The following is a 23,934-nucleotide window of genomic DNA, read 5'->3' on the forward strand; positions in this document are numbered from 1 at the left end:
CTTCACTCCTACCGATGTCCTGATTGCTTCCTTATCTGACATTTATGTCCGGATGAGCATCAACTTTGTGCAGCTGAACATTGACAAGAAAGAAACAATCATCTTCGTGTCCCGTCAGTGTTTTCTCAACTTCTTAACTTTCCTGTCGTATTCCTCAGACCCACCTAACCTGTAAGCAAACTTAGCATCAATGCCCATTGATACTTTCTACTCAACATCCAGTCTCTCACCGCGATTTTACTTCTTCACCATAAACACATTTTCTGCCTTCGCCTCTAATCTTAATTTAAACGCTACTAAAAATTGCATTCATACTTTCATCACCTCTTGTCTTGTTTATTCCTAAGCACTCAAACGGAATCTCCCCTCCTTCACTTTTAAGATTATCCAAATTATTGAAAACGCTGTTATCCATGTCAATACCCACAGCAACCTTCAGTACGCATTTCCCCGTTCTTGCGCCCCCACCCCCACCCCCCTCCCCCCCCACCCCAATCCGCCTTCGATCCCTGAAATTCCATGTGCCGCAAAGGTACTCTGGGTTCATATGATCTCTCCGGGAATACTGCTGTATTTGTTTGAATTCCAACTGCATCCCAATCAGAAGCAGTGCCGTATTTGTTTCTCTTACAGTTAATTTACTGGCGATTGGGATCCTGTCCCGAGGAAAGTGCGGACTGTCCAAGTGTATGACCCGCTACATGGTGGCCATGGCAGCGGCGGATCTGTCAGTCATTGTCTCTGAAGTAATCCTGAAACAAATCGTTGATATTTATTTCCATACCTCATATTTGTTCTCCACTCCTGTCTGCAGCTTCATTCATGTCACTTCTGCAGCCGCCGTGGACTCTGCTGTGTGGCTAACGGTGGCTTTCACCTTTGATCGCTTTGTGGCCATTTGTTGTCAGAAACTGAAACAAAAATACTGCACTGAGAGAACAGCGTCTGCGGTTATAGGAACTTTAATTGCGTTGCTCTGCTTAGAAAATATTCCCTTGTATTTTACATTCCACTCTCACTTTGAAATTCATCATTTACCCTGGGGCTGCTTTGTCAAAGCAAAGATTCGCTATCAGCCCGCGTGGATCGCATTTTATTGGTTTGAACAGATTTTGGTCCCTTTGCTCCCATTCGTGTTGATTTTGCTGCTCAACGCTCTGACCGTCAGACACATTCTTGTGGCCAGTCAAGTCCGCGCCAAATTGCGGGGATTAAGCGTCAGCGCTGATCATCGCAATGATCCGCAAATGGAGAACAGAAAGAAATCCATCATTTTACTATTCACTGTATCACTCAGTTTCATATTGTTGTGGGTGACATCCGTTGCACATTACATACAATATAGAGTTAAAGTGGCTTACAAGTCAAGAGGCTTCTTTAACACTTTGGCAATATTTGAAGAAACAGGATTTATGCTTCAGCTGCTGAGTTCCTGCACAAACACAGCCATCTATGCTGTCACCCAGACTAAATTCAGAGAGGAGCTGAAGAATGCAATTAAATATCCTTTCACAATAATTAGTAAATGTTTTAAACAGTGAAAAGGGAGAAGACTAACTGGAGCTCACGTGACACCAGAAAAACTTCCTGTTCACCCGTATATATATTTGTAAAAGGGTTTATCCTTTAAATCGCCATTCAGACAAATATGTGTTTGTGATATTATGGTTCTGATGTGTCGTGATTTTCATCCCTTCATGTTTGTCCTATTTGTTACGCTCATAAATTAATTGATGTTTTAATTATTGCTCTAGTTACGTTAGTTGAAGTTAGTTATTTAAGCCCCAAGTGACATGCCATACCTGAGAATATTATCATAATATTACCTACTGTAACCCCACTATTGTAACCCTGTTTATTGAACCATTGAGAAATTCTTTGTATGATTCACTGTATTAAATAAACAAGCTATATATCATAAAATAACAGTGACATCAGTTCCTCTGATTTCGGGTTGCGACGTTTTATCTATACTACGAAAGACTAAATATTTGTCTGTCTGTCTGTCCGCCAAGAAAGCAGTAACCGATTGATGTGGAGACATTACTGAAACGTCATGAGAAAGGACTTGCATCGGCTGCTGTCTTTGGCATATTTTTATTGGTGGTTCTCCTATTGTTGATCAGCTGTATTTAAAAAAATTCTTTGACAAAGCCGCAAAAAATGCGGTATGGGTGATATCCTGCATTAACATAGCGACAGAGGAAATCACACTCTTCTGGAGACATATCTATACTAATAAAGGCAGATTGGCTTTCTCTGTATCTGTCAGGCAAGAACACAATAACCGATTGACGTAGAAACATGATACATGCCGCACAGCTACTTTTGAATAAATATAAATAGATGGTACTTTCTCGCAGCAAAGAGATTTGAACAGAGATCGTTGATATCAGGTCAGTCAAACTCACAGTTTCTTCAATTTCCGCGGATTGAGTCATCGTCCTGAGGTCCTGTCCCTTTGCTGCTTTTACTGACTTGAACGGAAAGGAAATCAACTATATGGCATGGGCTTTGTTGGGTACTGGAATTAATGAGATGGTTAAAAATCATGAAAATATACCCACACAGATAAAATTCTCAGCACTGCGGCACAGACAAATAAAGAGTACAGTTACCGGCAGCGACGAAACTCACTTTGACAATTCTCGCTGAAATACTGTGATATAAATTGCGCTAGTATTTTGCTTGATTAGAATTACTGTAGTGCCTTCTTTATTTTCTTTAAGAAATGATATAATTTCAAAAACAACTTAACAACATTAAAAACTTGCATTTAAACCGCGCTCCTGACGCAGGGTAGCGCCAAAGAGCGCTTGATAGTGGTGGAGCTCGACTTCGCGCTGGGGGCGAGGGGCAGGTGACCATAGGTTGAACAGGAAGGCCCTGGAGCAGCTGGTGAGGACTTTCTGAGGCTGAGTACGACAGCTACTGGAAAACCTGGGTTCGGCAGGACAAAACAATTGGCAAGTTTCTTTACTCCTCTCGCCTCTGTTTACAAAGAAGTAAGGAGGATCCCGGTGGTCAGTCGTTTGATGGAGCAATTTACCGGGTGTAATATTCCTTCAAACAAGATAACTAATAGTAAATCGGTCGCGCTATCCATTACTAATTGTGGGTCACTGCTGTACGCAATTGGTTGAAGGATTTCGCTCACAAAATGTACAGTAACTGAATTTACAATATATTCTATGAGAAATTTTGAGACGGCTCGAATTTGGGATAAGTTGCTGTTTCGAATGCAAGAGTAATTATTAATAATAATATTACTAACTGGGCATTGGTGTGGGGTTAGGAATTGAGGCATTTTGGGAATGCCAAAATGTTGTTACCAACAACACGGCCAAAAAGGTGTCTTGAGACTGATCGTGGACAAGGGGAGGAAGAGATAGAGTCAGATGTTCTGTAGAATTAAGTTGCAGCAAGGTCTACACCTCGCCGGCTGATGTTGGACTGGATAACGCGGAGAAAAGAAACAATCAAATGAAACAAGGCAAGTGGGTGGCCCAGGCCATGTGAGTCGAGGTGTTGGCGTGGATTTTGATTAAAACAATTTAAATATAAGACAGGGATCCAGAACTCTCTCAGCTGGGAATGGGGAGTCAATGGAACATAGCGAGGTTGACCGTCTCTGGTGTCTTGTGTGGAAAGGACACGGGCCTCGGAGTTCTGGGGAATCTGATATTGTACAGGGAATTACTGATTAACCTGTCACACAGAGTGCTTTGTAAAAAAATTAATTGTCCTTGTTTAAATTGGCATCTGCTGCATGATGTACACAAGATAATCAATTAGTTTGAAAATGCGGTTGCTTTAAAAATGTGGAGAAACAATTGACAACATGTTAATCCGGGATTTGAACCTGCAATCTCTGCCATTTTATTCAATTGTTAATCCCAAACTAAACAAAAANGGCGGACAATCTATTAGTAACCTGCACATTATCACAAACAATTATTATTTTCACATAGAATCTACAGTCTAAATGTCAAACAGAGATCTGCCATCTCTGTGGTTTGCAAGAAACGCACAGAAAGGCTGGCAAAGCAACAACCTTACTCTCAATCATTGAGCAGCTGTAACAAATAACGCTACACCATCCAGTCTTCCAACTCGGCTCACACGAATGGGGATCGAGTATGATACCAGGACACTAGCACAGTAACAGTTACTCTTTAGCCAATTTGAACACGCGATTTAATACATTGATATTGGTATTCTAGTTTATTTATTGTAAAATATAGGCGTAATAAGACATATAGAAAACATTCCCTGAACAGCGGCTCGTCCGATGTTGTAACCCTTGGACGACTTGCACATTAATTTAGCTGCTAATTCCAAAGCAAGAATCACATGAGTTTACTGTAGAGGAAGCTTTACTGTGTCTCTAACCCTGACCTGGTTACACAGGAAGGCAGTGTGGCTATAGCTTTACTGTATCTCTCACCCTGATCTGGTTATAGAGGCGGGAAGTGTGGATATAGCTTTACTGTGTCTCTCATCCTGACCTGGTTATAGAGGGGACCAGTGTGGATATAGCTTTGCTGTGTCTCTAACCCTGACCTGCTGAAACAGGCGGGCATTGTGTCTCAAACACTGAGCTTGGAGCTTGTATGTTAGAGAGAGTTTTATTCTGCCCTGGTCAGTTGAATGCACAATAATCCCTCCAAAAAAAAAACAATAATAAATTGGTCGTTTTCAATCTACGACTGTTTGTGGGACATTGCTGTGTGCAATTGGCTGCCGCGTTCGCCCACAAACATACAGTCAATTCACTTTACAGTGTATTCTGTGAAGCGCTTTGGGACGTCCTCCCGACGTGAAAAGCGCTATATCAAATGCAAGGATTATTATTATTATTATTATAATGTCGCATGTCCTGGATTTGTATTCACCCAACAGATTATCAGCGTTTCTGGCAGAGTTCTGTTCAATAAATCATTTAACAATTCGAATAATTGGAAAACGCAAAGCTTTTTTATGATTCTCTCCGAATTTAATCTGCATAACCTTGTAAATACATGTGTAGAAACACAGAAACCTCGGTAACTATTGGGAACGAAATCAAGAACCAGCCCTGTAGTCCTGAGACAGAAACTTGTTGACGAGGAAACAGACCAAACTTGTAATGTCCTCAATATCAGAATTTCGGAGCACAGTGGCTGAAGTCATGTCCACCTGTGGTGGAGCGGATATACGACGGATGGATAGAAGGCTGGAGCTAGTTGAGCGGATGAGTGGTTGGTGGTTGGGGGTTCAGCAAATTGGATACTTAGGGTGGGGCAAGAGCATAAAGTAACAAACAGCTTTACATTTTCTTAACGTGCTATGACAATTACAGAAGAAGAACCAAGGTTTTTCATGTTCGGGTATTCAGAAAGGCACCGCTGGGATTTGAAACCAGTACCTCCTGTTTACGAGACAGATGCGTTGTCAAATAAGCCACGGCGCCGCTGTAGCATATCAGTGTTTTTCATTTAACAACCACGTGAATGTGTGTTTGTTTCGCTCACAAGTTTGGTGTCTGGTTCTTTTTCCATGTCTCTAGGTTGCCGCTGCCCCACTGCTCAAATTTTTGTGAGCGAATTGGCTGCATCCGCTGCTGCGAGTTGCTAACTCATGTCCAAAATGCACACATTCCTATCCCCTGTCCTGCATTATAACCACAAGTGTCTCATCACACAGCAGCCTCCCCGCTTCCTTTCACTCCTGGATGTTCCACAGGCTCCCTCTGTCCCACACTGGGAATTTTCCGCCCGGTTCACGTTGACAGTTCACGTTGACACATATTGTCTGGTGTCCTACAGACAAGGCTTTGACTGCCGTTGCCCTCGTTTCTAACCCAATACGCACGGTTTCCAGCCTTTGGGAGAAACTTCTCTTTGTTTTCTGACACTCAAACTCCTCCCCCTTCATCCAGAAAACTGTTTGTCGCTGCAAAATGTCCGCCGCCTCTCCAACAAAAGCCTCATATTCCAAGACCTGGTCGTCGACAAACTCATGTCAATGGGTTGACCAATCACCGCTGATTCTTGATACCCCACTCCTAGTTCGGTGTATAGAGGTCTTAGCCAGAAGTTATCGTGAATATTGCAAACAATTCTGGAGACCGTGAAATAATTTGGCAGCCAAACCCTCAAGTTGATAGAAAGCACAGGAACGAGCTTGATTCACAATGTTTCCGGAATTAGAAACGAAAAATGATTGGACAAAGGCAAAAAATAATCAGACAAACTAGCGATGTTTTGTATTGGGAGAAAACGACAACTCGGAGCGGGCTTCATGGTGTTGGATCAAATGTTGAATGGAATTGAAAACATATAACCAGATTAGTTTAAGGATTAGTATCTTACAATGTAACAACACATGAACCAATTAATTTGGTCACTGAATGCATTACTTTACAGTATATTCTGGGATGTCTAGAAGACATGAAAAGCGCGATATCAAATGCAATGATTATTATTATTATTACTGTTGGTGGGATACTGCTGAGTGCAATTGGCTGCCGCTTTTCGCCCAAACATATATCGTCAATTCTGTGAAGTGCTTTGAGAAGTCTCAAAGATATGAAATGTAAGGATTACTAAAATATAACAAAGTAAAGTAACATGACATGTTTAGGGCTGTAAATTACAGTTTCATGGCAGATATCACGAAGCTTTTCATTATGCAGAGGCAGATCAAATACTTGAACACCTTGTCAGGAAAAGTGGTAGAGAGCAGGTCACAATAATAAATTATAAAGAAGTTTGATGCAAAGAAAGATGAAGGTGGGCTGCGTGTTCTGAGGGGATGTTATCAGTTGCGCACAAGGGACCACTTCATCCAAACTAACATTGCGTTCTCAGTCATTCCGAAGCATTCTCCAAAACCCGCTTTAAGGACGACATTCGGAGCCCCCGAACATCGGTGATTAATCCCTTAGAATAAGTTCTTCTAACCTGAAAGGGGTGCGCACCAGTTTATTTTTGTCAGTATATATTGGCTATAAAGTCCCCAAAGTGAGAATACAGAAGTTAAAAGGAGTTGCCTTAGGAAACAAGATTTGTGCATTTTTTTAAAACAAGCGGAAACACTTAATTTTACAGCCGCCGAAATAGCTCAGTTGGGAGAGTGTTAGACGGGAGATTTAAAGGAACTCGGTTCAATCCCGGGTTTCGGCAGCTTTCTTATTCAGTTTGATTGTAACTCACAGCCTATTGGGACTGGTCGTTTGGGAGACGTTACATTGTGACTATTCTGCGTATTTCGTTTTAAGTCACACGAACATAATGTATTGTATCGAATGAATTGAAGATCATGAATTTTGATAATTGTGCAGCAACAACAACAACAACAAGATTCCATTTATAGAGCGCCTTTCACGTCGGGAGGACGTCCAAAGGCGCTGTACAGTTGGGTCAGGATCCGAGCAGTGGGGAAATGTTCAGGGTGAGGGGAGGGAAGGGAGGGAGCGAGGAGGGGGTAGAGAGTCGAGAGGGGAGCTGAAGGCTGAAGGTCAAAGAGAAAGGTCTGGAGATCGGCCTTGAAGGAGGAAAGGGAGGAGACAAGGCGAAGGCACTGGGGGATGGAGTTCCAGAGCCTATCAAATCAACAAAGAACCATTCATTTGTATATTGTTAAGTTCTTCCCTTAAAATTTAAGTTATTTGATGCACAAAATGGCTCGTTGTATGAAAGGGGTATGATTGTATCAAAGGGGTATGATTCCCACTTTGGGGTTAGCCAATGAATAAATATGGGAGAGGTCCCGGGTTCAAATCCCGGACGAGCCCAAATTTTAGATGAAGGGATGTCAATGTTTCCCACTCTCATTTTACTTGTGGGATAACAAGGTGCCTGTTGAGCAAACAGTCCCAGATCACACAGTGATCAGGGAGTTTCCATTCATTGGCATTAAGATATCAGCTTTGAGTAGCTCAGTTACAGGTGTTGTGATGACTTATCAACTCAGGACCTGCCCGTGACATTAATTGTGTCAATGAAACGCTGTAATTTTCTTCGAAAGTTGGAGACAGAAGTCTCTGTGGCGCAATAGATTAGAGAGTTCTAATGTTAACCGAATGGTTGGTGGTTCAAGCCCACGATGGGAAGGTCCTCTTCTGTAAAAAATATATTCTTCTAAAATTCTTTCCTCTCACTTGAAATAATGTCACGAACAACTTCAGAAGCGCTTTTCTTTATATATTGTTTCCATTTCCTGTGTGTTTTTAATCGACATATTGCTGGAACAATTGATAAAATTTCCAAACCACTCGTCGCAGGATATGTGGGAACACCTTTCCCGTCTTTCTCTCGCTCCCATATTCTTTCTGCCTCTCTGCCTTTTTGTGTGTTTGTTTCTCTCTCTCCCTTTCTCTCTCTCTCTCTATCACTCTCTCACTCTCTCGCTCTCCCCCCCCCCCTCTCTCCCTATCAATCTATGTCTCTCTCTCTCTCTCTTTCTCTCTCTCTCTGTCTCTCTCCCACTTTGTCTTTTCCTCTCTATCGCAGTCTTTCTGACTCTCCTCACAAAGATCCAGGAAATGGACACTGGGAATTGTCCAGTCCTCACATCTCCTGTGGCCTCACTCTGTCCAAGGATCCTTGCATTTGACAGAATGCCTTATTGTCCCAAAAGTACAGTGTCGTACAGTGACTATGAGTGTTAAACTGCAAAGACGGGCCTAGTTTAGAGACTATATATGATAGACTGCCCAAAGGAGCCCAGTATACTGTCTATACCTGCTATACTGCCCACAGGAGGCCAGTGAAGTGACTGTGTGTGTTAGACTGCCCAATGGAGATCAATGTAGTATCTGTGTCTGTTACACCCCCCAGAGGAGGCCAATATAAAGACTGTGTGTTAAACTGGCCACAGGAAATCAATGTAGTGACTGTGTGCGACATACTGCCCACAACAAGATAGTGCCCACAGAAGGTTAGTGCAGTGACTGTGGGTTTTGTACTGCCCAAGGGAGATTAGTCGAGAGACTGTGCATGTGTTGCACTGCCCATTGGAGGCTACTGTATTGATTGTGTGTGTCATAGTGCCCACAGGAGGCTATTGCTGTAGATGTGTGTTAAGCTTCCCCATTCTCATGCCCTCACCGCAAGTCCTCTCCTGGAGCTCGACATCTAACCCTCCAACTCTGTTGCCTTGTGTGACATGCAAGTTGTTGCTGTTGAAAAATAGAAAGGTTGGCCACTGCTTCACTGTGATTGGCAAACTCTAAGCTGATCATCATTGTAAACAGGAGAATATATTACGTGCAATAAATTGCTTCATCCTGTCACTGTTTTCACTTTATTGTATTCTGTTCGCTATCATTTCAACAACTTGAGATCAAACGGGACCAACTCCTACATATTCAAGTCACCTCATTGGCTTCAACAAGACAGTAACAACGGAATTCACTTGAGTCGCAGGAACAATGTTTTGTCATAGAATAATAGTATCATACAGCACAGAAAGATGCCCTTCGTCCCACAATGTCTGCGCCGGCTCCGAAAAGAGCAATCAACTCAATCCCGCTTCCCACTTTCTCCCCATAGCCCTGCAGTCTGTCCTCCCTAAATAACCATCTACTTCTCTCTGAAAACTTACTGTTGAATCGGCTTTCACGAGCCTTTCAGGTAATACATTGCAGAACCGAATAACTCGTTGGGTGATAATTTCCATACAATAGTTGGCACACCCTATCTCTCTAACCTTTCATCACTTGTGTACAGGGTGGAATTAAAGTACATACTTCCATGTGAATCCTCGTTAGTATAGTGGTTAGTATCCCCGCCTGTCACGCGGGAGACCGGGGTTCAATTCCCCGACGGGGAGATCATTTTAGTGTTTGTTACCAAATTAATCCACGTTGTTATTGTTTTGCGTCAATCGGAAAATATTGGGGGTAGAAGGTTCTTTTGAACCAAGTGTCTTTTCTCCCAGAAACTACACAATCCATACCCTTTGCACTATATTCAGCGAAGCGTTTTTAGAAGTCTCGAAGTTGCGATAAGACACTGTATCAAAGGAAACAATTGTTAATATTCAAACTTACAATAGACTCTTTGAATAATATCCTATGCCAAGTGCAGTGATGATTACAAGTGATTTTATGGAAGCTGGAGGTTAGCAGAGACACACACTCTCGATTAAATTTGATGTCCATTCATTGTCACAAACACAGTCCTAGAGATATAGGATTCAGGGATACAGACATTCCGTAAATAGGGTGACCAAAAAGTCGTGATAAATATTCTATTATCTAGAATAAAAAAGTTCATTTTTTCTTTAATACTTATTATACATGGTAATGGGTTAGCCACACGAAAAACGCAGTCACTTTTTATATCTGAATCTGTATTGCTTTGTCTAACACTGTATCTATTAGTTTCCAAAAACAGCCACTTTTTGCAGTTGATTGATATCACCGTTTATGTAGTCAAGTCGCATTGAATACTTGAATTAATACTACCCGTTGCACCGATGATAACAGCAACATTTGTTTTACATTGCCACCTACGTCTGCATTGAACGAGTAGATCGATATATTTCCAGATATTTTCCAGCTCCTCATTTTTTATATGGTAATTATTTGGCATATTTACAGCAAATCACACTGCATGTCAATTCTAATTACTTATTCATGTTGATATCTGGTCTGTTACAGCTGATTGATCTGTCTGCATGTAATTTTATGTATTTGTATCAAATGCAACGATTATTATATTATTATAAATCTAAACCACATATTATTATAACGTTGTTTAATTGTATGACATTCGCTGACTGATGTTGATACGAGTTGATGTCAAATTGTTTACGAATTGTCAGTTAATATGCTTAGCTATATTGTTAAGTTTGATCAGATAGTCTGTTGTTTATTATTATTGTTACGGTAACAATGATCACGGTGGCGAAAATAATAACATATCCATGTACGAACGAACACAAGCAATAAAAGCAGCAACTTTGAGAAGGAAGATTAGTGTCAGTGATAGAAGGTTAGTAAATAAGAACACGGTTCGTAGTCGATGGACGAATCGCTTTTCTGGAATCCCTTTTCTGTAATCCCTTCAATAATATAAATAATGAAAGCAATGGTAGTAATAAATTTGTCACGTTGATCCACAAATGTTTGTGGGCTGTTACTAGTACTACCTGCTGCTTTTCGGCCACAAAACAGCCAGTAAATTCACTTTACTCTATATTGTGGAGTCCTGTAGCTCAGTGGTTAGAGTACTCGCTTTGCAAGCGAGAGACCTGAGTTCAATCCCAGGCAGGTCAGGGGCAAACCTTGGGTAAGTTTCCTTACTCCACACTCCTAATAATAGTGGTTTAATCTCCCGGACACACACTTGCTCAGGAGAAATTTTATACTGAGCAGTTCAGTTGAAGTGCGGTAACAAATCAAATTTTAACTAAATTAATTTGCTCTGAAACTAATACCGGATATTATATGTGCGTATTGCCCTGATTTGTGTCTTTAATAAAGGAAACGATTATCGGCTGTTTTGATTTGAAGAAAACAGATCATTTGCCCAAAAAATATATAGTCAACTTACTTTAGACTATATGGTGTGAAGAGTTTTTGGACGTCTCGAAGTCGCTTTATGGGGCTATATCAAATGCAAGTATTATTATTATTGGTGCTGTGAAGCGCAGCTACGATTGCAGAACATATCTGCTTGTTTTTATACACAGGTAAATGTCGGTACCAATCGAAAAAACAAAATGAAATGCTTCCCTGACCGGGAATCGAACCCGGGCCGCGGCGGTGAGAGCGCCAAATCCTAACCACAAGACCATCAGGGAACATACTGGAAAACAATAATCCTCGCACATAAAAAAGAGAGATCCAAAAGAAATTTGAGCCGTCGTGCATAGAATCCAGGGACTGAGCAACTTTCATTGCTTCTCATCATCAACAAAAGAACAACAACAGCAAAATTATATTTATAGAGCGCCTTTCACGTCTGGAGGATATCCCAAAGCTCATTTTCTCATGAGAAAAAGGGGAATATTGAAACACGTTTTTTAAAATAATCCAAAGGGACGAGAAGAAAATAAATATGAAACTATTAAGAGTAGGAAATGTAGCTCTTGGTAGAGAAATATTGATAAGCAATAGCACATTAGGCATCCAACGTAACTCAGGGTTCATCTTCCAGTTGTTCAATCTTTAATTCATAGGGGTGACTTGTTGACGAGAGGGATTCAGGAATATGGGGAAAGGGCGGGTAATTTGAATTAGATTAGGGAATCAGCCTAATAAATGGCAGTGCAGCTAAGGGGCCGAAGGCCTAGTACTTCTCCTTCATCTTAAAAGAAGATAAACCGAGTATCTGCGCCTTTTCAAGTCGACGGGAAAGATCTCATGGCACCGTTTGAAAAGAAAAAAGCGGTTTCTCCTTGTTACCTGGCAAAGATCCTCCAAACAAAATTATTCAATCACTTCATATGTGTTGGAGCCAATTGATAGCCTCATTTTCTTAAGAAATACTTCCTCAGAACACTTGACAATGACGATATGAATCATATTTGCATTTGATATAGCCGCTCATAACGTTTCCGAGACGTCTCACAGAATACAGCGTATTGTTCCTCACCATTATTTATTTCAGATTTGTAGTAAAGTGAAAGGCCTTTTACATGTTATGTGCAAAATACGGAAGCCAATTGCGCACAACTGTATCCTAAAGTCACTGATTATTACTTTTATTTGGAAGAAATTGTTACCCCTGGAAAAGTGATCCACCAATGACCAAACAAACAACCAGGTTCCTACTTACGTAAACAGGTGTGTCGAGAAGGAAACTTGCTAAAGTCCCGTCCTGCTGGGAATCCAATCCACTTCATTCACTGGAGTGCTCCAAGTGACAGAGCTCCACGGTAATAACTACAATAACATTAGTACAGCGTCTTCCGCGTCAGGAGGACAGTCAGGGATCAGTAGCTGGTAGTTGGGTTTACAGTAAATCACTTGAAGGACTTTGCAAAGCACACATGGCGGGTGGGGGGTGGGGAGGGCGGTGGGGGTGGGGTGTGCGGGGATTTGAGGGTTGGTGGGGGTTGCGGTGTGCGGTGAGAGAGAGGGAGAGAGCGAAAAGAACAACACACTATGTATTAGGTGCTTTGCAGCTGCAATAACTGTACACGAACCTGTGGTCACGATGTGCGAGACAATTTTCTTACTCACATCCATCTCTTTATAGGTCAATTTTCTTCCCGCAGGAACATAAAAGGAGAAAATGTTTTCCTGGTCAGTGCCCCGCGAGGTCACTTCCCTGCTCTCCTCACTCAACCTTTCCCTACACATAAACTCCCCCACTCACAGTCACGGCCACCCACTCGATTTGGTGATCACCCGGGGCCTCAGTGTCTCGGATGTCACTATTACCGACAAGGCCATCTCCGACCACTACTTCATCTCCTTCACCACCTCCACCCCCCTCCCCACCTCCACCAGACCCACCACCATCTTCTACCGCCCTTGGAAGAAGTTACCCCCACAATCCCTAACCGATGCCTTGGAGTCCTCTGAACTCCTCTCCCTCTGGCCTTCAACCCTCACCGACCCCTCTTCTCCTCTCTCCCTCCTCCACAATATCCTCTCCTCCACACTCAATACTCTTGCCCCCATCACTTCCCGCACTGTCTCCTACTCCCGCTCCTCCCCTGGTACACCACCCACCTCCGCTCACTGAAATGCCAGGTGCGGGCTGCTGAGCGCACCTTTGTCAAATCTCGCCTAACGGTCCACCGACAAATCTGGCTGGACCTCCTCAAAATTTACCGCTCCACTCTAGCCTCGGCCAAGTCGTCCTTCTACTCCAGGATAATCCTGGAGGCGAAGAACAACCCCAGGCTACTGTTTTCCACCACATCCCGACTCCTCCGTCCCCCCCGCCACCCCGCGCAGGTCATCTCTTCCAACCTTCACTGCGAGGAGATGCTGGATTTCCTTGAATCCAAGATCAAAGGAATCCGCTCCGCGGTCACTTCCCCTCCAACTGCCACCCACCACCCACCCCTTCCCTCCCACACTCCGACTCCTACCCATCCTCCCCTACACACCTTCGTACCCGTTTCCCCACCCTCTGTCACTGAACTCATCCTATCCCTAAAACCAACCACCTGCTCCCTTGACCCCATCCCCACTCCACTCCTTATCTCCCAGCTCCATTTTCTTGCCCCACACATCACTGACATCATAAACCTGTCCCTCTCCTCTGGCTCTGTCCCCATTCCATTAAAAACTGCCATCATCACGCCCACCCTGAAAAAACCCTCCCTTGATGCGTCGCAGCTACCAAGCTACCGGCCCATCTCCAACCTCCCCTTTCTCTCCAAGGTCTTGGAAAGAGTTGTCGCCTCCCAACTGCGCTCTTTCCTTTCCACCCATTCTCTTTTTGAACTCAGTCAGGTTTCCGTGCTGCTCATAGCACAGAAACTGCCCTGGTCAAGGTCACCAATGATATCCTGACCATCTGTGACCAGGGCTCCCTCTGTCTCCTCGTCCTCCTCGACCTATCGGCAGCATTCGATACGGTCGACCACGCTATCCTACTCCACCGCTTGTCCTCCCACCTCAACCTTCAAGGCACTGTCCTTGAATGGTTTAGGTCGTACCTTTCCCACCGTCTTCACTTCGTCTCAACGAATGGCTTCTCCTCCACCCCCCGTACTGTCTCATGTGGTGTCCCTCAGGGCTCTGTCCTCGGTCCCCTCCTCTTCACCCTCTATATGCTCCCCCTTGGTGACATCATCCGCAAACATGGGGTTAACTTCCACATGTATGCGGATGACACCCAACTCTACCTTTCCTCCTCTACTCTCAACTCCACGACCACCGATGTCCTGACAGCCTGCCTGTCCGACATCGAGTCCTGGACGAGAGACAACTTTCTTCAGCTCAACGTGCGAAAAACCGAGGCCTTCCTGATTGGCTCACGTCAGCGCCTCCACACCTCAGGCGCTGACACCATCAGCATCCAAGGCTGCACTCTCCACCTCTCAAAGCCAGTCAGGAACCTCGGCGTTTTGTTCGACCCTGAGCTGTCCTTTCTCCCTCACATCCGCACCACAACTGGCACCGCCTTCCATCACCTCCGGAATATCGCCAGACTACGGCACTACCTCACCCCTCACGCCGCTGAAACCCTGGTTCACGCCTTTGTCACCTCAAGGCTGGACTATGGGAACTCTCTCCTCGCCGGCCTTCCCGCCACCTCCCTCCACAAGCTGCAGGTCATTCAGAACTCTGCAGCTCGTGTACTGTCCCGCACCAGGCTTCGCGATCACATCACTCCCACCCTCGCTCGCCTCCACTGGCTCCCCATCCCCCAGAGGATTGATTTCAAGATCCTCATCCTCACCTACAAGGCCATTCACGGCCTTGCTCCCTCCTACCTCTCCAACCTACTATCCCCCTACCTACCTGCCCGTACCCTCCGTTCCTCTGGCTCCGGTCTGCTCCACAGCCCCCGCCCCAACCGCCCTACCATCGGTGGTCGGGCCTTCAGCCTCTCAGCCCCCAGGCTCTGGAACTCCATCCCCCAGTGCCTTCGCCGCTTCCTCCCTTTCCTCCTTCAAGGCCGGTCTCAAAACCTTTCTCTTTGACCGTGCCTTCAGCTCCCCTCTCGACTCTCTTCCTCCTCCTCGCTCCCTCCCCTCCCTCCCCTCACCCTGACCATTTCCCACCTCCTCTCTCCCTCCCTTCCCTCCCCTCACCCTGACCATTTCCCCCCTCCTCGCTCCCTCCCTTCCCTCCCTCACCCTGACCATTTCCCCCCTCCTCGCTCCCTCCCTTCCCTCCCCACACCCTGACCATTTCCCCCCTCCTCGCTCCCTCCCTTCCCTCCCCTCACCCTGACCATTTCCCCCCTGCTCGGGTCATGACCCAACTGTGCAGCGCCTTGGGACGTCCTCCTGACGTGAAAGGCGCTCTATAAATGGAATCTTGTTGTTGTTGTTGTTGTTGTTAGTGGCTGTTGGTTTGAACTATTCTCTTTCCATCGCGCTCTGTGTCGGACAAAACCCTTCGAGCGCTGAAACACATTACTGTGAGGCTGTAGAGGCTGGAAGTACAAAATGTCAACGCACATTACAGCAAAGTCATGAACATCTGGACTGGTTATTTTTATTGTTGTGATATTAGATTCCATTTTAATATAATAATAAATAGTGTTGTTAATCCTCGCGTCTGCTACGGCGCCCGACCACATGATCAACGTATCTTTACAGCGTTTTATCAAGATTTTACTGTCAAATAGGTCTTCCGAAAGGAGCGAAACAAATGTCATATTGTTGTTGTTCTAAGCGAAGCAAAGTTTATGAAAAAACTTTTCATAACAGGAGTGACACATAGTGACCCCCGGCTCTTGTCATATAGAGGCCCCCGGCTCCTATCACACAGTGACCCCCGGCTCCTGTCACATAGTGACCCCAGGCTCCTGTCACATAGTGACCCCCGGCCCCTGTCACACAGTGACCCCCGGCTCCTGTCACATAGTGACCCCCGGCCCCTGTCACACAGTGACCCCCGGCTCCTGCCACATAGTGAACCCTGGCTCCTGTCACATAGTGACCTCCGGCTCCTGTCATTGCATGCAGTGACCTGTGACTGGTGGACTGAAAGAGGGGAGAGAACCATTGATAGAGGGAATGAGCGAGAGAGAGAGAGAGAAAGAGAGAGCGTACATAGGAGAGTGTAAGTGGTGTGAGAGAGAGAGAGAGATTAATTTCACAGCAAGAGGGGAGAGAGAATAATATGACTATCAGAGGAGAAGGAGAGACAGTGATTTTGAGAGAGTATGTGTGTGTGTTTGTGAGAGCGAGAGAGAAAGGGAAAGTGTGAGAGAGAGGCAATGGGGTGTCAGCGAGGATCAGGTCTGCATCCAAAACTCACAGCCGTGATGAAGAATGGCGGAATCGGAGGATGAGGGGCGAGTCGTCAACTCCTTCTTATTGAGGTGACGGCAGAAGTCAAACTGCTGGACAGAGATGACAGTCATCTGGATGTTGAATGATACGAAACGATGTGGCAGCGCCGCCGTGGCTTAAGGGCTAAAGCGCCTGTCTGGTAAAGAGGAGATCCCGGGTACAAATCCCAGCGGTGTCGCCCTGAATTCCCGAACATCACACGTCTTGCTTATTGCTGCCATGACTGTCACAGCGCGATGTACATTCCGGTTCTAATCGTTACAAATAAAACTACAGATTTAGTATATCTCGGAAATAATGTACCCCATTGCTGTCAATTCATGAAACATCTTTCGTTTAATATCTTAGTTCCTGGTACAAATTTATACTGATATCGGAGACACGACAATTGTCATTAGTGTCCTTTCGATGAATCTATCATTCGCTGTATTAAAGTTGGTGGGTTGTTAGTTTAATTACCATTTGTTATTCAGACTCCGATTTGGATTATTGTGGGTTTTAGAGCCTATTTCGCTCTCTGAACCGATTTGACGCATTCAGGTGAGTTATATCAATGTAAAAATGTTGCTGCTATCTCCTTTAAGCGGAAGTTTTCCATTGCTTTATGCACAAGGGCATTTGGCTGTTTTATGTCTAAGACGCAACCGACCAGCAGTGATCTTCTGGTGAGTAAAGAATTGGACCAATTTGTGAGGGGATGTCATCTGGTGAAGGAAGAAAATGGTCAAGAGGATTTAAATTGTGTGTGACATTTATTGACAGAAATGTTATGCTCCTACAATATTACCACTGAGCAGTGTTCAGGTGGTGGAGGGAATGCAGCTATTCGCAGATGCTTTAAATGCTCAACAAGAGGTGTCTGGTACAAATCCAACGAATCCCATTCAGTTGGGAGGGACAATTTTGCAAATAAACCTTTTCGTGACTGTGGTTATATTTTCGCTGGACAACCATGTGACTCGAGAATAAATTTTCCTCCAATATTGCAAAAGAGAAAAAAAAAACTCAATTTAATAAACGAAATTTGTGGGCATAATGGGCAGCTAAACAAGGAAATGGCGTTATTAGCCACGCAGAACAGCAACACGGCTGTTGTAGCTGATTGTACGGGCAGCAACACATATGTCAAAGAGAACACGAATTACTACTTTACAATACACAACCACCATAAGATAACCATCCCTCGGGATTTGTGCCAAAACACCACGGCAAGACGCGAACCTGCGATCTTCTGATTGCCCACAAGCTCACCGAAGTCAGACGGTTATCCATGAGGCCTTGTGGTCTGCATTATGCACAGAAATGTTAGTAATAACTAAAGTACTACTTCCAGTCATTGTGTTTAACTTTATTTGGTCATTTCGTTTTCTGCTACGGTCAAGAAAAACGGAAATCTACAAGGAAACTAAAGTGTTTTTAATTTGCAATTGCAACATCTTCGCACCTTTTTCTCTATCACATACAACAATTGGTAATTTTAACCCTCCAGCCACTTAGATTTCTGCCAAATTAGGGAAGTGTAAAAATCTTTATTCACAGAAATTGGTGGTTTGATAGAGTTATGATATTTTCCTCCAATGTCTATCAGTGTTTAACCAGTGATGCTCGCAATATAAATGCAAGTGGGTGTAAGCGGCAAATATGAGGACAGGCACTGCATCTCCAATGTCAACATTAAATTTTATCAATTGGAAGATTCCCCTTTATTTTTTAACCACTCACGTGTTGTGTTTATATTTTCTGCTTTACAACCCAGTGAGTTGTGTGAAATAATCTGGCGAACTCGTGGCGTAACTGTAACGCGTCCGACTGCAGATCAGAGGCTGGTGTTCAAAATCAAGTCGAAGTCAATGTCTTGAATCACGTTAATACGGAAACAACGGAGTGGATTGTCTCATCCACTCAATTCAAGGTTTTACCAAAGAAAAGCAACGCCATACGGCAGCTGTGTTTCTCACTGTGAAACAAAATATGTGAAAATATTTGGAAACATTTACACTTTTATATTTCTTTCATGTTTTGAATAGTAAATAGAGTTTATCTCTACTCAACCTCAGCTTTACCTTCCAGAATCGTGTCCTAGTTATATTTTAAGATGCTGATGAGTTACATCAGAAATAAACAATAAAAATGATTCAGAGCACGAATTGTTAATAATTTGTGCAGAAGATTTCCCCTCAACGTGTCCCATCTGATGTACTGAACAAAAATAACTTTTACTTATAATTATGTGAAGGAAAACTTTCAGTGAGGTCAACTTTGCATTGGACGAGTCTCCACCTCGCCTCTTCCACAGGTTATGATAATTCACAGTTATCATAAATGTTGAAACATTCCTACAAACAGTGGCACAACTATAATAACAGGGAGCAATATGCGTAGTCGGCAGGTATCCAACCTGCGCGGGAAGTTTCTCAATAGATTTCCAGTGCATCGCCTTCACCACTCGGCCACGACGGCTGACTGATTAGCAAGGAACTGATTTGGAGAAAACCTTGCCTGCACCGCATTCCTTTGTTGTTATTCCCCTGATTATAATTGTCATTTAATTTGATTTCTTGCATTTCATATAGTGGGACAGTATGTTATCACATTGTCGAGACAACTCCAAGAACTTCAAAATATTTTTTTATGAACTGACAGGTGACAGAAATACAGTGTGTTTCTGCTGAATTTCTGCACTAATTTGCCCAAAACAAATAGCCGTGCCTTTAATGTCTAATTTTCTCCAAGGAATTTTTGGCAACAAGATAAAAATTAGCCTTGATTCACTTAACCGCCCACTATATGGTATGTTCATTTGTCGGGGTTGTGATGTTAGCTGGTTATCATCCAGCAGTTCCGTCGTCACACTCTGCAGTCCTCAATCATTTTCTTCCAGCCAAACCTGTCCAAACAGTCCCTGGAATTAAATAAACAGGCTCTGTTCCTTGGTAAACCATTCCAAACACAGGAATTGCCATGTGAAGTACAATGATTGGAAGGCTGCAACTTGCTATCAGAGTGATGATGGGTTTCTGACTCCAGACTGATTTCATTGTAGGTCATCTGTTACAATATTTTTCTTTCAAAATTTTGATCCATAAATTCTAATGTGGTTGAAGGAGGGTGAGTGAAGAAATATGATGGGCGAATTGCTGAAATGTTGAACTGTCACCTCAATTGGTTTGTCTCCGCAGAAGAACTTAGTAGAAGTAATCTAGTTTTTCTTTAGAGAAAATGTATACATTCCATTCACGTTTCAGTATATTCTGTAAAGCGCTTGGAGACGTCTAGAAGACATGATAAGGCGTTTTATCAAAGCATTATTATTATTATTATTATTGATTAAATGCAAAGAGACACAATTTCGAATACAGATGCATTATGTAGTCAGATAACGTTAAAACATTTTTTAAAATTGTCAAAAGGAAAATCGATGGGGATTGCAGTGACTCGGATTCGGACCGAGGTTACTGCGGCCACAACACAGAGTACTGACCACTATAGGATCACAGCTGAACACCTGCCTCCACATACAGTTCAGTTGCGCACATGTATAAGAAACGATGTGCAATGATGTTTATAGAATTAACATGTTATTCGCTGCTGCTTTGGATGTGTATTCTCTTATTCCTGTACAACAGAACGTTTAATATAAATTAATGAGGTGAATAATTGAGACAATCTGAAATTTATTGTAGAAAATATTGTTCCAACATTTAAGATCAATTATCATCTCTTAGATAGTACGAACAGCAAAAGCTGTGCAGACAATAATTTTACATAATTTATCAATGAGAGAGCAGTGGGTTTGTGATTTTTGGCCGGAATCGATTCTTACCTGAATTTCTAACCTAACCAGTTGGTGATCTCCGACCTCTCAGCGCCTCGATGGCTGAGGTTGTGGATTGTTTGAGTAGAGTAGGTCCCGAGCGTAACTGATGTTGTCACTGAAGCAAAACAAAACTACAAACGATTACGAAGTTGTTCATGATATTATTTAAATTGCGAAGAAGAATATGTTCCTTCCAGAAGAGGACCGACCCGGGGTGGGTTTGAACTACCAATCGTTCGGTTAACAGCCGATTGCGCTAACCCATTGCGCCACAGCTACTTCTGTGCACATTGTTGCAAGAAAAGTTGAGGCTTTTATTGCCACAGTTGCTGTCACAACCAAACTCTGCGCCGACAAGAAATGACAACACCTGTAAATTAGTTATTCAAAGGTTAAATCTGAATGAAAATAGGATGGAAACACTGACCACTGTGTGATGAGGGATGGTTTGCCATCAGCTCCTTGTTCTGCCGCAAAACACATTTAAATGATGTGCACATGTCTTGAAAACTTGATTTAGATCAAATCAGCACCTCAGTTCGGTCCAATATTTTTGGAGAATAGTTTCAAATTCAGTTAGAAATATGAGTTACGTGATGGGAGGTAACCATCCGTTATTTTATTCACGTGAGCTGCAACGCTTTACAAGGAAATATTGTAAAATTGAATTTGGTGATCGGTTGTGGGGTGTTTTTTCTCAAAATATTCCAAAATACTCCTCATTTCGTTCCTTGCTGAAGGGGACCGCTTTTTACTTTTTCTTGTAATTGAACGATTCTACCCCCTTGCATACGCGTGAATTGGGAATTTAGGGACAAATTACTTGTCAGAAGATATTTACCTCTTGTCAAGGAAAGGGATTGCTGGAGCTGAAGGAGTGAAGCTAATTTATGATGGAATAAAAGTAATCGAACGGCCATTATTACTACCACAGTCTCAGGGTATTGCCTCGTGGCCAGAAATCGCCGTCTGCTGGTTAATCATTGGAAGATGGAGTCATCGCGGTACCTTCTACACACAGCTCTTTCTGCTCAGAAAACACATCTGACGCGGTCGATGTAAAAGACGGACACGATCGTGAGCCTTTGATAGCGGAGGGATTGGAATCCACGTCCCCAAAGAGACTGTAACTTAAATCCAGCGCCTGAGAGCGCTCGGCCGCGCTATCCCGGGTTGGCCCTTGTCTGCAAAACTCACCAACTAATGTCGAGCGCACTACTTATGTTAATAGTTTGTTTACTGCTATGATGGAGAAGTGGGCTCAATCTGTTGAACTTTGTGGAGTAAAACAGCATAATCTTTATAAGCCAATCAGTAATTTCAAGTCTCGCTGAACTGATATTCAATCAAAGCTCTTTGGGTATTTCATGGACTGTTTGACCTATTGCAACGCCTTTCAAACAACTTTTCAGAAATTAAACTTGTTTGTTGGATTAGGTGCAATTGATTTGAAAACTTTCAACACGCAGTCACTTGCATCACGGCTGCAAGAACTTGAGCTCTTCTCACCTCATGTTTCCGAGTTTATAAACCAATTTTCCAAAGCGCATTCGGAAGATCCAATTTTATTTCAGCTGTTGCATCACATCCCCGAATTGCAGGAGTTTTGTGAATGATTCGAGAGTTCGGTGGAAATGTATCTGAGTTTTATTAATGTTTCAACAGTAAGGAATTCACGGAAGTTTCCGTAGTGTAGCGGTTATCACGTTCGCCTCACACGCGAAAGGTCCCAGGTTCGAAACCTGGCGGGAACATTTATTTATATTTTATTATAAAATATCACTCTTTAGTATTGACGAACACGCAATCATTCAATTGAATTGTTTTGAGCCGCATAATATACAGACACTATGAAAATAATTACCATTTTGTAAAGCTGGAAAAAGATAAAGATTTCAGGCAACAAAACAAATAAAACGTTATTTCAACGGATGAACTGAATGAACTCCGTTGTGGATGTAACAGAAACATGTGGAGATTTCGTTCCCGTTGACCTCCACTTCTCGAATCATTGCCGAATCGAATCCATTAAAATGAAGGAAATAAAGTGACAAAGCTACCAATTGGGCTCAATATATTCACCTGTTAGCATAAAATATCACTTCAGAGTTTGACAATCACAGTCAGGTGTGTACAATTTTTTTTATATGAATCAAAAACAACTTGCATTTCACACAAGACAGTACAGAGTGAAAGGGTTAACCTGCAACTCCCAAGAAAGTAGGAGATGAGGCTGGGAAAGGAGGGCGATTTGGTATCACAGTGGAGATAGGAGACATGTGGAGATTGATTGAGGTACAGTAACCGAGGCAGCTTTCCAGAAACTGGTGCCTTGTGATCGAATGTCAACACCGTTAGTGACAATGAAAGGGCGCGTTTCGCACCGAAGGTCAGTGTGAGCTCAGAGCAGGAGGTGGGCAGATACACACAGGGAAGGTCAGTGTTAGCTCAGTGCAGGAGGTGGGCAGATACACAGAGGGAAGGTCAGTGTTAGCTCAGTGCAGGAGGAGGGCAGAGACACACAGGGAAGGTCAGTGTTAGCTCAGTGCAGGAGGTGGGCAGATACACACAGGGAAGGTCAGTGTTAGCTCAGTGCAGGAGGTGAGCAGATACACACAGGGAAGGTCAGTGTTAGCTCAATGCAGGAGGTGGGCAGATACACAGAGGGAAGGTCAGTGTTAGCTCAGTGCAGGAGGGGGGCTGAGACACACACGGAAGGTCAGTGTTAGCTCAGTGCAGGAGGAGGGCAGAGACACACAGGGAAGGTCAGTGTTAGCTCAGTGCAGGAGGAGGGCAGAGACACACAGGGAAGGTCAGTGTTAGCTCAGTGCAGGAGGTGGGCAGATACACACAGGGAAGGTCAGTGTTAGCTCAGTGCAGGAGGTGAGCAGATACACACAGGGAAGGTCAGTGTTAGCTCAATGCAGGAGGTGGGCAGATACACAGAGGGAAGGTCAGTGTTAGCTCAGTGCAGGAGGGGGGCTGAGACACACACGGAAGGTCAGTGTTAGCTCAGTGCAGGAGGGGGGCAGAGACACACATAGAAGGTCAGTGTTAGCTCAGTGCAGGAGTGGGGCAGAGACACACAGGGAAGGTCAGTGTTAGCTCAGTGCAGGAGGGGGGCTGAGACACACAAGGCAGGTTAGTGTTAGCTCAGTCCAGTAGGTCGGCAGAGACACACAGGGAAGGTCAGT

General features: G+C 43.7%; 3 non-coding genes across 3 annotated transcripts; all 3 read left to right on the forward strand.

Moving 5' to 3' along the window:
• Positions 1-7,093: 7,093 nt before the first annotated feature.
• trnas-gga lies at positions 7,094-7,166 on the forward strand. Its single transcript has one exon. It is a non-coding gene; the product is annotated as a tRNA-Ser (tRNA).
• A 2,578-nt stretch (positions 7,167-9,744) lies between these two features.
• Positions 9,745-9,816, forward strand: trnad-guc. Its single transcript has one exon. It is a non-coding gene; the product is annotated as a tRNA-Asp (tRNA).
• A 12,605-nt stretch (positions 9,817-22,421) lies between these two features.
• trnav-cac lies at positions 22,422-22,494 on the forward strand. Its single transcript has one exon. It is a non-coding gene; the product is annotated as a tRNA-Val (tRNA).
• The last annotated feature ends 1,440 nt before the right edge of the window (positions 22,495-23,934 follow it).

Source organism: Callorhinchus milii, unplaced genomic scaffold (assembly GCF_018977255.1).
Source record: "Callorhinchus milii isolate IMCB2004 unplaced genomic scaffold, IMCB_Cmil_1.0 Scaffold94, whole genome shotgun sequence".
NCBI classification, from domain to species: Eukaryota; Metazoa; Chordata; class Chondrichthyes; order Chimaeriformes; family Callorhinchidae; genus Callorhinchus; species Callorhinchus milii.